General features: G+C 40.4%; 1 long non-coding RNA gene across 1 annotated transcript; it reads right to left on the minus strand.

Annotated features, from left to right (window-relative positions):
* Positions 1 to 6,100: 6,100 nt before the first annotated feature.
* LOC125088999 (uncharacterized) lies at positions 6,101 to 11,792 on the minus strand. The gene is made up of 3 exons (XR_007123825.1): positions 11,251 to 11,792; positions 7,828 to 7,923; positions 6,101 to 6,217 (listed from the first exon to the last, which is right to left on the minus strand). It is a non-coding gene; the product is annotated as an uncharacterized LOC125088999 (long non-coding RNA).
* Between the last annotated feature and the right edge of the window lie 265 nt (positions 11,793 to 12,057).

Here is a 12,057-nt window from a genome sequence, read left to right on the forward strand (position 1 = left end):
AAGGTTATGCCAGCCTTATAAAATGACTTGGATTGTTATCTTGCTGCTTATATTCTCCACAACAGTCTATAAAAAAAATAGGGTTCTCTGCTTTTGAAAGCTTAGTATAACTCACCATAAAATTATGTAGATCTGACGTCTTCTTTCGTAGAATATTTTAGATTTTGTTTCCTTGTAAGTTTGGGACTTTTATTTCTGCTTTGTCTTGAGTCATTTTGGTTGTTTATATTTTACAAGAAAACTGTTCATTTCACTTAAATTTATTAGCACAGAACTATTCACAGTATTCTCTTTGATTTATAATCTCTTCTGCATTGGTAATATGTCACCTTTTCTAGTACTAATACCATTTCATCTACTATGATGTTCTTTATCAGCTTTATTAAAGATTTGACAATTTTATGTTTTTAAAGTGACTTTTGGCTTTTTTAACCATATTCCTTTTTTCCATTTAATTTCTGTTCATTTTATTATTTCCTAGCTCCTACTTATTTGGGTTTCTCTTCCTAGCATTTTGAGTTGCATATTTAACTCATACATTTTAATCCATTAATTTTTAACAGATATACTTAAAACTATTAACTTTCCCTCCAAGTACCACTTGACTGGCTTTGCGTGTATTTCACTGCTGTTCAGTACGGTGTTATATTGTTTCCATCACACTTCCTCTTCATGACATTTAAGAATGCCTTTAGGTTTCTAAGTTCTGCAAAAGTCTTTAATTACAGATTCCTAATTTAACTGCATTATAGCCAAATGACATCGCCTATATGTTATTATTTGATGTTTTTGTTAAAACTTCCTTTGTGATCTTGATATAATCAATTTTTAATTGTTCAATGCATTAGAAAAGAATGAGTATTCTGTAAATACTAGCTACCAATTTCTCTTTGTGTTCATAGAATCAAGCTTATTAACTATGTGTTCACATTTTCAGAATTCTTACTAATTTTCTCTCTGCTTAATATATCAGTCCTAAGTAATTATCATGAAACCACCCATTATACCTAAGGTTTTAATCCACTGCTCCTGGTTAATTCTTTCCCTTCTGCTTTATGTTTCAAGGCCATATTTTTAGGTAGAAACAAATCCATGATTTCCTGTTAAGTTGGATATCAAAGAAATTACTCTGCGAGTTTACTCTTCATAGAGGAGTTAATATGTTTGCATTTTTAATTTCTGATATATTTGCTTGATGATTGTGCTTTTTCCTTTGCTTATTTTTTCCTTTCTTACTCTCTACTGAGATCAAATTTTCTTTACCCCCTTTTTTCCCCCTCTGCTAATATAGAAGCTCTCAATTATATTTCAGTTATTTTAACGTCCACCTTAAATTCCTAACTTGTATACAAGTATATATTTAACAGTATAAATAATAAAAGATATCCTGGAATACCTTAGCCATTTTTGAATTTCCTATTCCCCCTTTCTAGTTATTGTCAAGAAATTTAGCCATACTTTTTAAATAAACCAAAAAGTTTTTTATATTCAATGACTAATTTTATATTTATTGATATTTTAATAATTTATTCATTTTTGCTTAAATTTCACTCCTCTCTAGATTCATCTTTTTTTAATGAAATAAATCCTTAAATAAAATTTTAGTTAGTGTGTAAGACAGTCTTTCTATTTGTATTTCTAAAAATGGCTTTAGGAGACATTTCTAAATGACAGTTTATCTAGGTATGGAATTCTAAGGTGACCTTTATCTTCTCTCCTTATTTTGAAAATAATATTCCATTGTCTTCAGACATTGCTGAGGAGAAGGTTTGATATCAATCTAAATGTCCCTGGAGCTTTTAGAATAGGTGATGGGATTTATTTTTGTTTATCCTGCTCAGAACTTGTGTGCTTGATGAAGGTATTTCTTCCCTTTTGGAGAACTCATGCCAGTATGTCTTGGCCAAAATAGCTTTTCTGCCATTCCAATTCTATTTTCTTCTGTACTGGAGTATACTGGCCTTTCTTCATCTATCCTCCATTTATCTTATTTTCTCTATTTTTCATATTCTTTTCTGGGTTGCTAATTCCTTTTTTTCTTTTTTAAACACACACACACACACACTTTTTTTTTTTATTAAGTCAACTCTATACTCAACATGGGACTTGAACTCACGACCCCAAGATCAAGAGTTGCATGCTGTACAGATTAAGCCAGCCGGGTGCCCCTGTAATTCCTCCTTTTAACTGCATCCAGTATAGTATTTCACTTTATGTGTTTTACAATGGCTATATTTTCTTTATGTCTACGATTTTTAATTGGTACTTTTTTATGACCCTCTTTCTCAAATGGATGAACATGTTATGAATACTATCTTTCATCTTTTAAGAATCTTAAGGTCAGGGACACCTGGGTGGCTCAACTGGTTAAGTGACTGCCTTCAGCTCAGGTCATGATCTGGTGTCCCAGGATTGAGCCCCACACTGAGTCCCACACCTGGCTCCCTGCTCAGCAGGGAGTCTGCTTTTCCCTCTGACCCTCTCCCCTCTCGAACTCTCTCTCATTCTCTCTCAAATAAATAAAATCTTTAAAAAAAAAAATCTTAAGATCACACTGAAACTATGTGATCTGAATTGCATTTTGTCAGAAGTGAATTCATGTCCTATCTATTGATTTTATTATCTTGCTTATTATGGGTTTTCCTAAGTTTAACTCAGTGCTTTGCAATTTTAGTTTCTAAGTGTTTCTCCTATGGATTATCTTTTCCCCTCCTCTCAGAACTTCTCTTCCCTCCACATCCAGCTTTTTTTTTTGGCAGGGGGGGTAATCTCTACCTGCCGGTGAGAAACTCAGTCCCAAGACAAGTTTTATATTGTCAATTAGGGAATTTGTGCCATGTGAAGAGAGAGGTATTATTCACTGAACAAGACTTCAGCTTATGCTGGGTACTCTCTACATGGTCGCGTTTTTTCCCACTGCCCTGAGTATAACCATCATAAGCTGGAGGCCTGAGTAACCGTCACTGCTTTTTTCTAGTCTCATTTTATGTCAGGACAACTCCACCCCAGCCCGTTTGACACAGTGAACCTGGGACCTCAGTGCACATCGGCTTCTCCTGGGCCTCCTTACTCCACAGCAGTGGAATTAACTTCCTCTGCTTATTTTAAGAGCAAAAGTCCTGCAGGTTTATCTCTTTGAACCCCACATATCTTTGTGTCTTTCTGTTCAGTTTTTGATCCACAGAGATGTCATAAATATCTCTATCATTGCAAGTTCGTATTAAAAAGAAGTGGAAGTGTGAAAGCAAAAACTCCCAGCACCATCTCAAAAATAGTATCTTCTAAATTATCTACAGCAGTAATCTCATTTCTTTCCCAAGTGTATAGTGGAGTTCTCCTGAGGCTGACGGAATGCTTAAGCAGATGAGGATTTAGCTATTTTCATTCAAGCCAGATGTTAAAGAGATTTGCAAAGATGTAAAACAATGCTGCTCTCCTCAGTAATCTTTTGTTTTAGGAATTAAGACATTTTCAGTTTTTAAAAAAAGTTTCTTATATTAACATGTATTGGATTTACTACAATTATTTTTAAGTGAACTAATATACATTTATAATTTTTCTCTTTTAATTTCTAAACCTATATATAGTGACAGGTATAACCCACATTAACAGAATTCTTTGGAGGACTCAATCATTTTCAAGATTGTAAATGGGTGTTAAGACCAGAGTTTGAGAATCTCTGGTCTGCAATAAATCTATAATAGATTGGACTAACTGGGTGTTCTGATCCCATAGCTTATACAGATCTTAAATACATAGAAATCTCTCAGTAAATACTTATTCATCCATTCTTTCAACAACTATTTGAGTGCCTACTACATATTAGGACCAATGCTAAGGCCAGGTTCATGGTTCATTTTGAGTGCCACTAAAATGGCCTCTGCCCTTATTCATTTGATAAATGTGTCTTCAAGCTTCAGTCTAGCTAGGAAGATACATACAGTAAGTAAGTTGGCAAAATAAACCTTTAAAAACTGTGCTGAGGGCTCTGAACAAAAAAAAAAACCCAGGATGTGGAAATGAGGAGGGATGTGTTCGTATGGTGGTTACGACGTAGTCAGGGAAGCAAAGACTCAGTTGTAGGAAAGAGCCAGCCAGAAAAGAAAGGGGAATGACATTCTAAACAGACGAAACAGCAACATACAAACACCATAAAGGGAAACAATAGAAAGTCACCTGAATTGGTGGAGGGTAGTTAGGATGAGGTTGAGGTACATAAAATGAGGTTGTACGCGTGTGCAAGAGCCAGCTCTTTAGGAACTGTGGACCAAGATGATCTTGAATTTAATCCTAAATGTGATGGGAAGCCATTAAAGACTTATACATAAGTTCTGACTCAATCCATCCTGAGAAGATTCGTGTTGCTGTGTTGAGAATGAGAGATGGGGAGGAGAGGAGGCAGCTGTCTAGCAAAGGCTGACGGTGCTCTGAACTAACCTGGTGGCAGTGGAGACAGGAAGAGGAGAACAGATACAATGTAATTTGGAGACAGAAGGGAGAGATCTTGCTGACAGTCTGTGTGCACGAGGCCAGGAAAAAAGGTGTCAGAAATGATTCTTATGTTTCTCATTTGGGCAACTTAGTAAATGGAATTTTAATTTTAGGGAAGAGCCTAAAATCAAGAGCGCTCTTTCAGACATGTCACCACTGAAATGCCTGCGCCCCAATCAAGTGGAGAGCTTGAGCAGGGAGTCTTGAGAGGCCTCTGCTGGAGCGCTAGCGCTGGAAGTCCCCCGCTCCTGCTCAGAGCTGGGTCAACACATGAATAGGTAGGTTAAAATAAACACTACTTTACAAGATAAAGAAAGAAATCAGTCTCCAGTACTTGGGGCTCTCATGTACATATTCATTGCTGAATGGGTAAATATCTTAGTATACAAATTTGTATAAAATTCCTCAGTAAAGCAAATCTAACCGGTTTTTATTTTTTAACCCGCTCAAAGGATATCAGGACAACTGATATCAACAAACCAAACATTTATATTAAAGGCATTGGGACGCCTGGGTGGCTCCGTTGGTTAAGCCGCTGCCTTCAGCTCAGGTCATGATCCCAGGGTCTTGGGATCGAGTCCCATATTGGGCTCCTTGCTCGGCGGGGAGCTGCTTCTCACCACCTCTGCCTGCCGCTCTGCCTGCTTGTGCGCGCTCTCTCTCTCTCTCTCTCTCTGACAAATAAATAAATAAAATCTTAAAAAAAAAAAAAAGCAAATAACTCTTTCACAAAAAATGCCCCTACATTGAAATATTAAAATAATAGCTCCCTCAAACAATTAGCTATATATAAGATTAAACCTAAACAAAGGGCAACCCTGTCAGAACTCAAAGGTTATAACAGGAAAATATGTCAAGTCTAGACAGTGCTGAAGTTCAGAGCCACAGGAGTTCCTGTATGCCAAGAAGGCTCACCTGCCTGCTCAATGTTCTGCTCACATGTTCCCATCCAAGAGGGCACTGGGCACCTTCTCTCATTGGAGGCAAAAACATTCAGAAGTCAAGTTTTCACATATTAATCAAAATACTTATCTAGAAAACAGGGGGTTATTCACATACCTTTTCCTCAAATTGGTGTATCAGCCCGAAAGCCCTAATCCTGAACTGGCAACATCCTAGCGGCTTATTTATTCAATCATTCAACAAACAGGCAGGGAATAGCAACTACACCCAGACACTTAGGGTACAACGAACAAGGAAACTGTCTCTGCCATCATGGGCCATATGGTCCATGGTGAAGCCCAACAATCACACATAACCACACAATGTGAGTGACGAGCAGTAAATGTCATGAAGATACACATGAACAATGGGAGAGTCTGACCTGGATCAGGGCTGAGAAAAGACAGCCGGTGCCTAATTAATGGCGCGTATGAAGGTTAGGAGGCAGAGAGGAATCTGGAGAGCCACAGAACTGGAATACAGGCGGGCATAAGACAAATGCTAGAAAGAGAAGTCAGACCTTACAGGTCCTGTAGACCATTTAAGGACTGGAGATCCCTGGCAATCACACCCTCCAGCACACTACAGGAATTCCTCCTAGGGGCAACCAACACTCAAATCTCACCCAAGTCTCCTGAACAATGGCACGATTTCCACACATACTCACATGTCAACACCTCAGATGTGACTAAAATGGTATGGAGAGGTGATATGTTTTCCACAGCACAGATCATCAGGCCAGGCAGGCCTGGCTGGTTTTGCTAAAGGCCCATCACTGATACATCTAAAGAGAACAAGAAAAGACTAATCAGGGGTGCCTGGGTAGCTCAGTCAGTTAAATGCCTGTCTCTGACTCTGACCCCATGATCCCAGGGTCCTGGAATTAAGCCCCCCATCAGGCTCTTGCTCTGTGGAAGCCAGCTTCTATTTCTCCCTCTGCCATCCGCTCCCCCTTGTGCTCTTTGGTTCACTCTCTCTCTCTGTCAACTAACTAAATAAATAAAATCTTACCAAAAAAAAGAAAGAAAAAGACAATCATTGAGATAAAAGTAGAAAATGACTCAGAAAGCAGAAAAACAGCTGGAAATAAAGATTTTACAAATTCTGTATGTAATAGAAAATCCCATATTATATTACCATCTAAAGGAGAAATATTTTATCCAAAAAAAACCAAAGGAGAAATATTTTATGGAATGATGTCCAAGACACATTATTAAATGAAAAGCCAAGGAGTTGAACACTTTGTTTGTTAAATTAAAAGGGAAACATATCTATATTTGCTACTATATACGTAGGATAACTTTTGAAAGACTAATCAGAAAACTAGTGACACTGGCTATCTACAGGAATAGAAACTGGTGGCTGGAGATTGCATGTGGGAAGGAAATTTTCACTACGTACCCTTTTCTCCTTTTTAATTGTGAATCACACAAATATATTAATTATTAAAAGTTAAAGCAAACACATTAATATTAAATAAGACTTTAAAATGATATATATGAAAATTCAATGAAAAGGAACATTTTCTTTCTTTTTTTTTTTTTTTGAAAAGGAACATTTTCAAAGAAAATAAAAATGACCAAAATTGACTACTAAGAGGATAGGGGAAAAAATTGGAAAAGATCTTCTTACAAAGAATACTATGTTAAGATGCTCTCCAATACATTTCAGTAACCCAGCAGACGGATTTTCAACTGCATAAGATCTATGTGATTAAAAACTAATCTTTGTTAATACTTCTTGGGCTCTCCACACTACATCGAGCATTACATGTTTTGCAGCTCATCCTTACAATAGGTGAGACAGGTGTCCTTATCTGTTTTATATACAAGGAAACTGAAGCTCACAGAGTCTCACTCACAATTGCATACCTCATAAATGACTCTGGAGGTTAGGCTCTTCAACCACTATGCCATGTAATTCTATGCTAACACATTGGAAAAACTTAAAGAAATGCTATCATTTTCTAGGGAGGCAGCAATTACTTGAAATCTCAGTTTGACTGGAGTGTCTTTCAAATGCCCAAGAAACTAATTATTCTTAGTCTGCACAAATTGTTACAGGGCGTTAAAAAAAGGCAGAAGGCTTGCCAGTTCCTTTAACTAAATTAGGAGAGTGGCTTTCAAGAACATTTTCTGACAAAAACGATCTGGGTACCACTTGGAAAAGTCTGGCAGTTCCCTGAGAGGTCAAACAGTTACCACAGGACCCAGCAATTCCATTTCTGGAGGAAATGAAGACGTACGTCCTCATGAAAACATACGTGAATTATCAGAACAGCCAAAAGGTAGAAACAACACAAATGCCCATCAGTGCTGAGTGGACAAATAAACTGTGGTATATCCATTCAACAAGAGTATTTGGGGGAAAAAAGAATGAAGCACTGACACATACCACAACATGGATCCATTTTGAAAACATTACACTTAGTGAAGGAGCCAGTCGGAATAGCTCTCTTCCATTCATGTAAACTGTCCAGAACAGGCACACCTGTAGAGACAGAAAGTAGATTAATGGTTGCCCAGGGTTGGGGAAGAGAGGAATGGAGAGTGAGGATTTCCCTTTAGGGTAATGCAAACATTCCAAAATTACTTGTGATGATGGTTGCACAATTCTGTGAATATACTAAATGCTACTGATTTGTACACCTTAAATGGGTAATTAGATCTAGATGAAGTTACTGGCAAATTTACGTATCTGGGTGTATTTTCCCAATAATCATAATGAAACTAGAACTAATATATTTGTTTTACAGATGCGAAATCTTCAGCTCAGAGAGGATGTCATCTCCTCAAAGTCATAATCTGATCAGTTGAGAAAGCCAGATTTCAAACCTAGGTCTTTTTGTCTACACTGCTTTCTACTTCCCAATACAATGATATGCAAATACAATGGAAATCTTCAAGAAATGGCCCCCTTTATGAGAAGTAAACTGGTGACTAATGGGTTCCTGAAGGCAATCTCCTAAGACCAAAAATTCCTATAATAATACTAAGCATTCCAAACCTAGAAGAAGAGGGAAGGCTGCGCATTTAAAAACCTAGCAAATGGTCTTCAATCTCAAATGGGTCTTACATTAAGAGTGCCCTGGAGGATAATAAAAGTAATGACTATCATTTATTAAATTCTTACAATGGGCAAAGCCTGGCACCAAGCCTTTATGTGCATTATGATGGTTAGCCCACATCGCAACTCTGCGAAGCACATGCTAGTACTACCCAAGTTTTATGCCTCAGAGGCAAGCCTTGAGAAGTTAGTTATCTCATCCCAGGTACATGCTAGTAGGTGGTAGAGTCAGGAATCAAACCCAAATTTGTGAGACGCTTGAGCTCTCAACCACCACTGGGTACATGTCTAGGCTCTTAAATTTGAAAGCCATAATGAAATGTATCATTCTTGAAAGGAAGGCAGATAATAAAAATTTGGCAAATGTCAAGGGAGTACTTTCTTGAAATACTTCTCTAAGCCCTTGCCTTTTTCTGGCAACTTTCTTCGCACTCCCAAGGAACAAATAATTCCTCTGCTTTATAAATTGTACTTCAGTGAAATAAAAAATCTTTCATTTTAACAACACAGCACAGGGATTTTCAACCCCAAATATATTGTATTGTGAAATAATAATAGCTAATGCTAATTGAGAATTTATATGGGCCAGGGATTTTTCTAAGTACTTTATAAAGTGTTAGCTTAATCTTTAGGACAACTGTCTGAAGTGGGTACAATTAAAATCTCTTTTAGTGATGAGAAATAAGAGGGAGAGTGGTTGAGTGACCAGCTCAGAGTCACAAGGCTAGTAAGTGGCCAGGATTTAAACTCAAGTTATCTAGTGTCAACCTCTACCACTTAATTCTATTCAACTAACTCTCAGAAATGTGAGATAGCTAAAATGTGATCACTTGACTCCCAACACTAAGACCTTTCACATATATTATCTCAATTGAACAGCCCAAGGAGGGAGGTATGTTAGTATAATGCCTATCTGACTCCAGATCACATCACTAGTCACTGTGCCATGAAATCCTATGGTGGGGTCAGCAAACTACACCCAAATTCAGCCCCCTCTCTGCACAGACTACATACAATATAGTTGAATTAAAAAGTGGTTAAATAGCTGAAAAAATAATCAAATGAATAATCAAATACAAAAGTCATGAAATGCAAATTTCAATGTCCATAAATAAAGTCTCATTGGACATAACCACACCCATATTTACATATTATCTATGGCTGCTTTCATACCACAATGGCTGACTTGAGTAATTTCAACAGACATCAAATACCCCACAAAGCCTAAAATATTTACTGTTTGGTCCTTTACAGAAAGGGTTTACTGACCCCCATTCTCTAGTATTAAATTTAAAACTCTTAGCAAAATGAAAGGGGAGAATATAAAAAATACCTCCCAAAAGGAAGAAAAAGCATGACTTTGAAGGGTGACTGGAGTAGGAATGGGAACTTCCTTCCAACTTTCAAGGAACATGTAATTTATCTGTTCCATAACGTGTTCCAAGGCCTAGGAAACAGTGGAGGGCTTCCCAACTCCTTTTCATTAACTAGTTCATAGAGGTTTACAATCCCTAAGCTGTTTTAATTGGAAAGAATTCTGCATAATGAAAATAACAACAGCTGATAGTTATGGAACTTTCTCTATGCTGCCAGGTTTAGTGTTAAGTCAAAGATTTCCATTTAATCCTCTCCACAACAAGAGAAGATAGGTGCTATTGTTATCCAATTCTGAACACGAAATTGGAGCCTCAGGAGGTCAAGCACACTGCTCAAGTCACCAAAGTTGGTAAGGGCTCAGGCCTCTAACCCTTGTTTCCACCGTCAGGGACTACACTCTTAAGAGCAAGCCATTTAATTTTAACCTAATAAATCTGCAAAGATCAAGGGAATGCACAATTTCCTGAGAAAATATAAAGTACCCAAACTATCAAAACAATACTGGTAGTTGGGGGGAGGCGGTTATAAACTTCCTATCAACTCCCAGGGAGCAAATAATTATAAGCCACAAAAGGGTCTTAGCCATAAAAAACGAGTTTCTCAACGAAGTTTATGCCTTAGTCCATGGGTTGCAGTAGCATCCATTTCTTGACTCACCACCCTTGCTATCCCAAAAAAAGAATCCGTAAAAGTTAATAAGAGCTAACATTCTAATCTGGGGTATGCACCTATGCACGAAGACTTTCTATGCAGTAATTTCAGTCTAGAAACAATGATCTCCTGCAAACAGAGACGCAGAAAGATTGAGCAGCTGTCCAGAGTCTCTCCACCCGCGAGTGAGAGGACCTGGATCCAAAGCCAAGCCCGGCAGTAAACAAAGTCAGCATCTTTAATAACTCCCTAGGATTCCATGGTAATAAATCTGAATTAAATATGCTTGACCCAGGGAAAACAGAAATTGGCAAAACTGACCCAGACTTTCAGTGGGGTTGGGGGGGCGGTGTAGGTGCTGCCGCATTCCCACAATGTCTGAACAAGTCTTGACAGTCCGTCTCGACTCCCGCAGAGCAGTTCTGAACCAAAGCTACTTTCCTTGTAGGGAGGTGGGACCCCATGCCAGGTGAACGTACGACACGTGGACCCCAAAAGCATTCTGCTAAGTACAAGAAGCCAGCCGCCGAAGACCACACATCGTACGACCCCATTCTCACCAGAGGCCCAGGAAGGGGACGTCTGAAGAGACATCAAGGACATGGGTGGCTGCTTGGGGCTGGGACCCCCGCCGAGGGAGGGTACACCAGGGGCAACGCGGCCTCGGGGCCAGGGTGCACAACTCCGACACCTGCTTCAAACACCACGAGGCTGTGCACTTACAGCGGCTGAGCTTCCGAGGACAGGCGCTCCCATCTTCGGGAAGCTGCTGTGGACACGGCAGCGGTGCTCCTCCGAGACCCCCGCCCGTGCGTGCTCTCCTGCGGGTGGGCGGCCCTCTCCGCAAATCCCGGGCTCAGAGAAGCACGCCGCTCCCGACCGCCTGGAGGCCTTTCGGGGGCTGGCCACAGAAACCCAGGCTGTGACGCCGGCCGGGGACGCCACATGAGTCACGCCAGGGACGCGAAGCCTTCCTCTGCAGGAGTCCTCGCGGCCCGAAGGAGCGGGAGATAGCGTCCGCCCAAGATGGCGCCGCCCCCAGCGTCTGCGCAGGCGCCCGGCCCGGCCTTCGGGGTTAGGCTCTGGAGCCGGGCATGCAGAGTTCTGTGCATTCGCCCACGGCTGCAGAGAACAGTCGGTAGAAGCACGGCGTCGGTTTGCTAAGATCCTACCGACGCCGACGCCGTGGGTCTGCTAAGGTCCTACCATCGCCGGTCTCTAGGCATTCCCCAGCTCCCAGGGGAGGACGGGGTGAGGCCCGGAGAACAAGCATTGGCGTGGTGGAGCGTGGGTACTGAGTGCGCAGGCGCACCTGGAGCCCCTGCGCAAGGGCGCCTGGGAGACCCGCTGTGGCGGGAGAGCGGCCTTGCCGTCGAGGGGCTCGAGGGCGGCGCAGACTGACGGCCCTTCCCTGGCCTGAGGCACCCGGGGTAGGGCCTGCGCTCCGTGTTTACAGACCGGGTACCTGTGTCTGGTGCGCGAGGCGGTGTGTTGGCTAACCCGGAAGTAAGCTCCGGTTTTAGAATTCCA

This window comes from Lutra lutra, chromosome 17 (genome assembly GCF_902655055.1).
Source record: "Lutra lutra chromosome 17, mLutLut1.2, whole genome shotgun sequence".
In the NCBI taxonomy this organism is placed as follows: domain Eukaryota; kingdom Metazoa; phylum Chordata; class Mammalia; order Carnivora; family Mustelidae; genus Lutra; species Lutra lutra.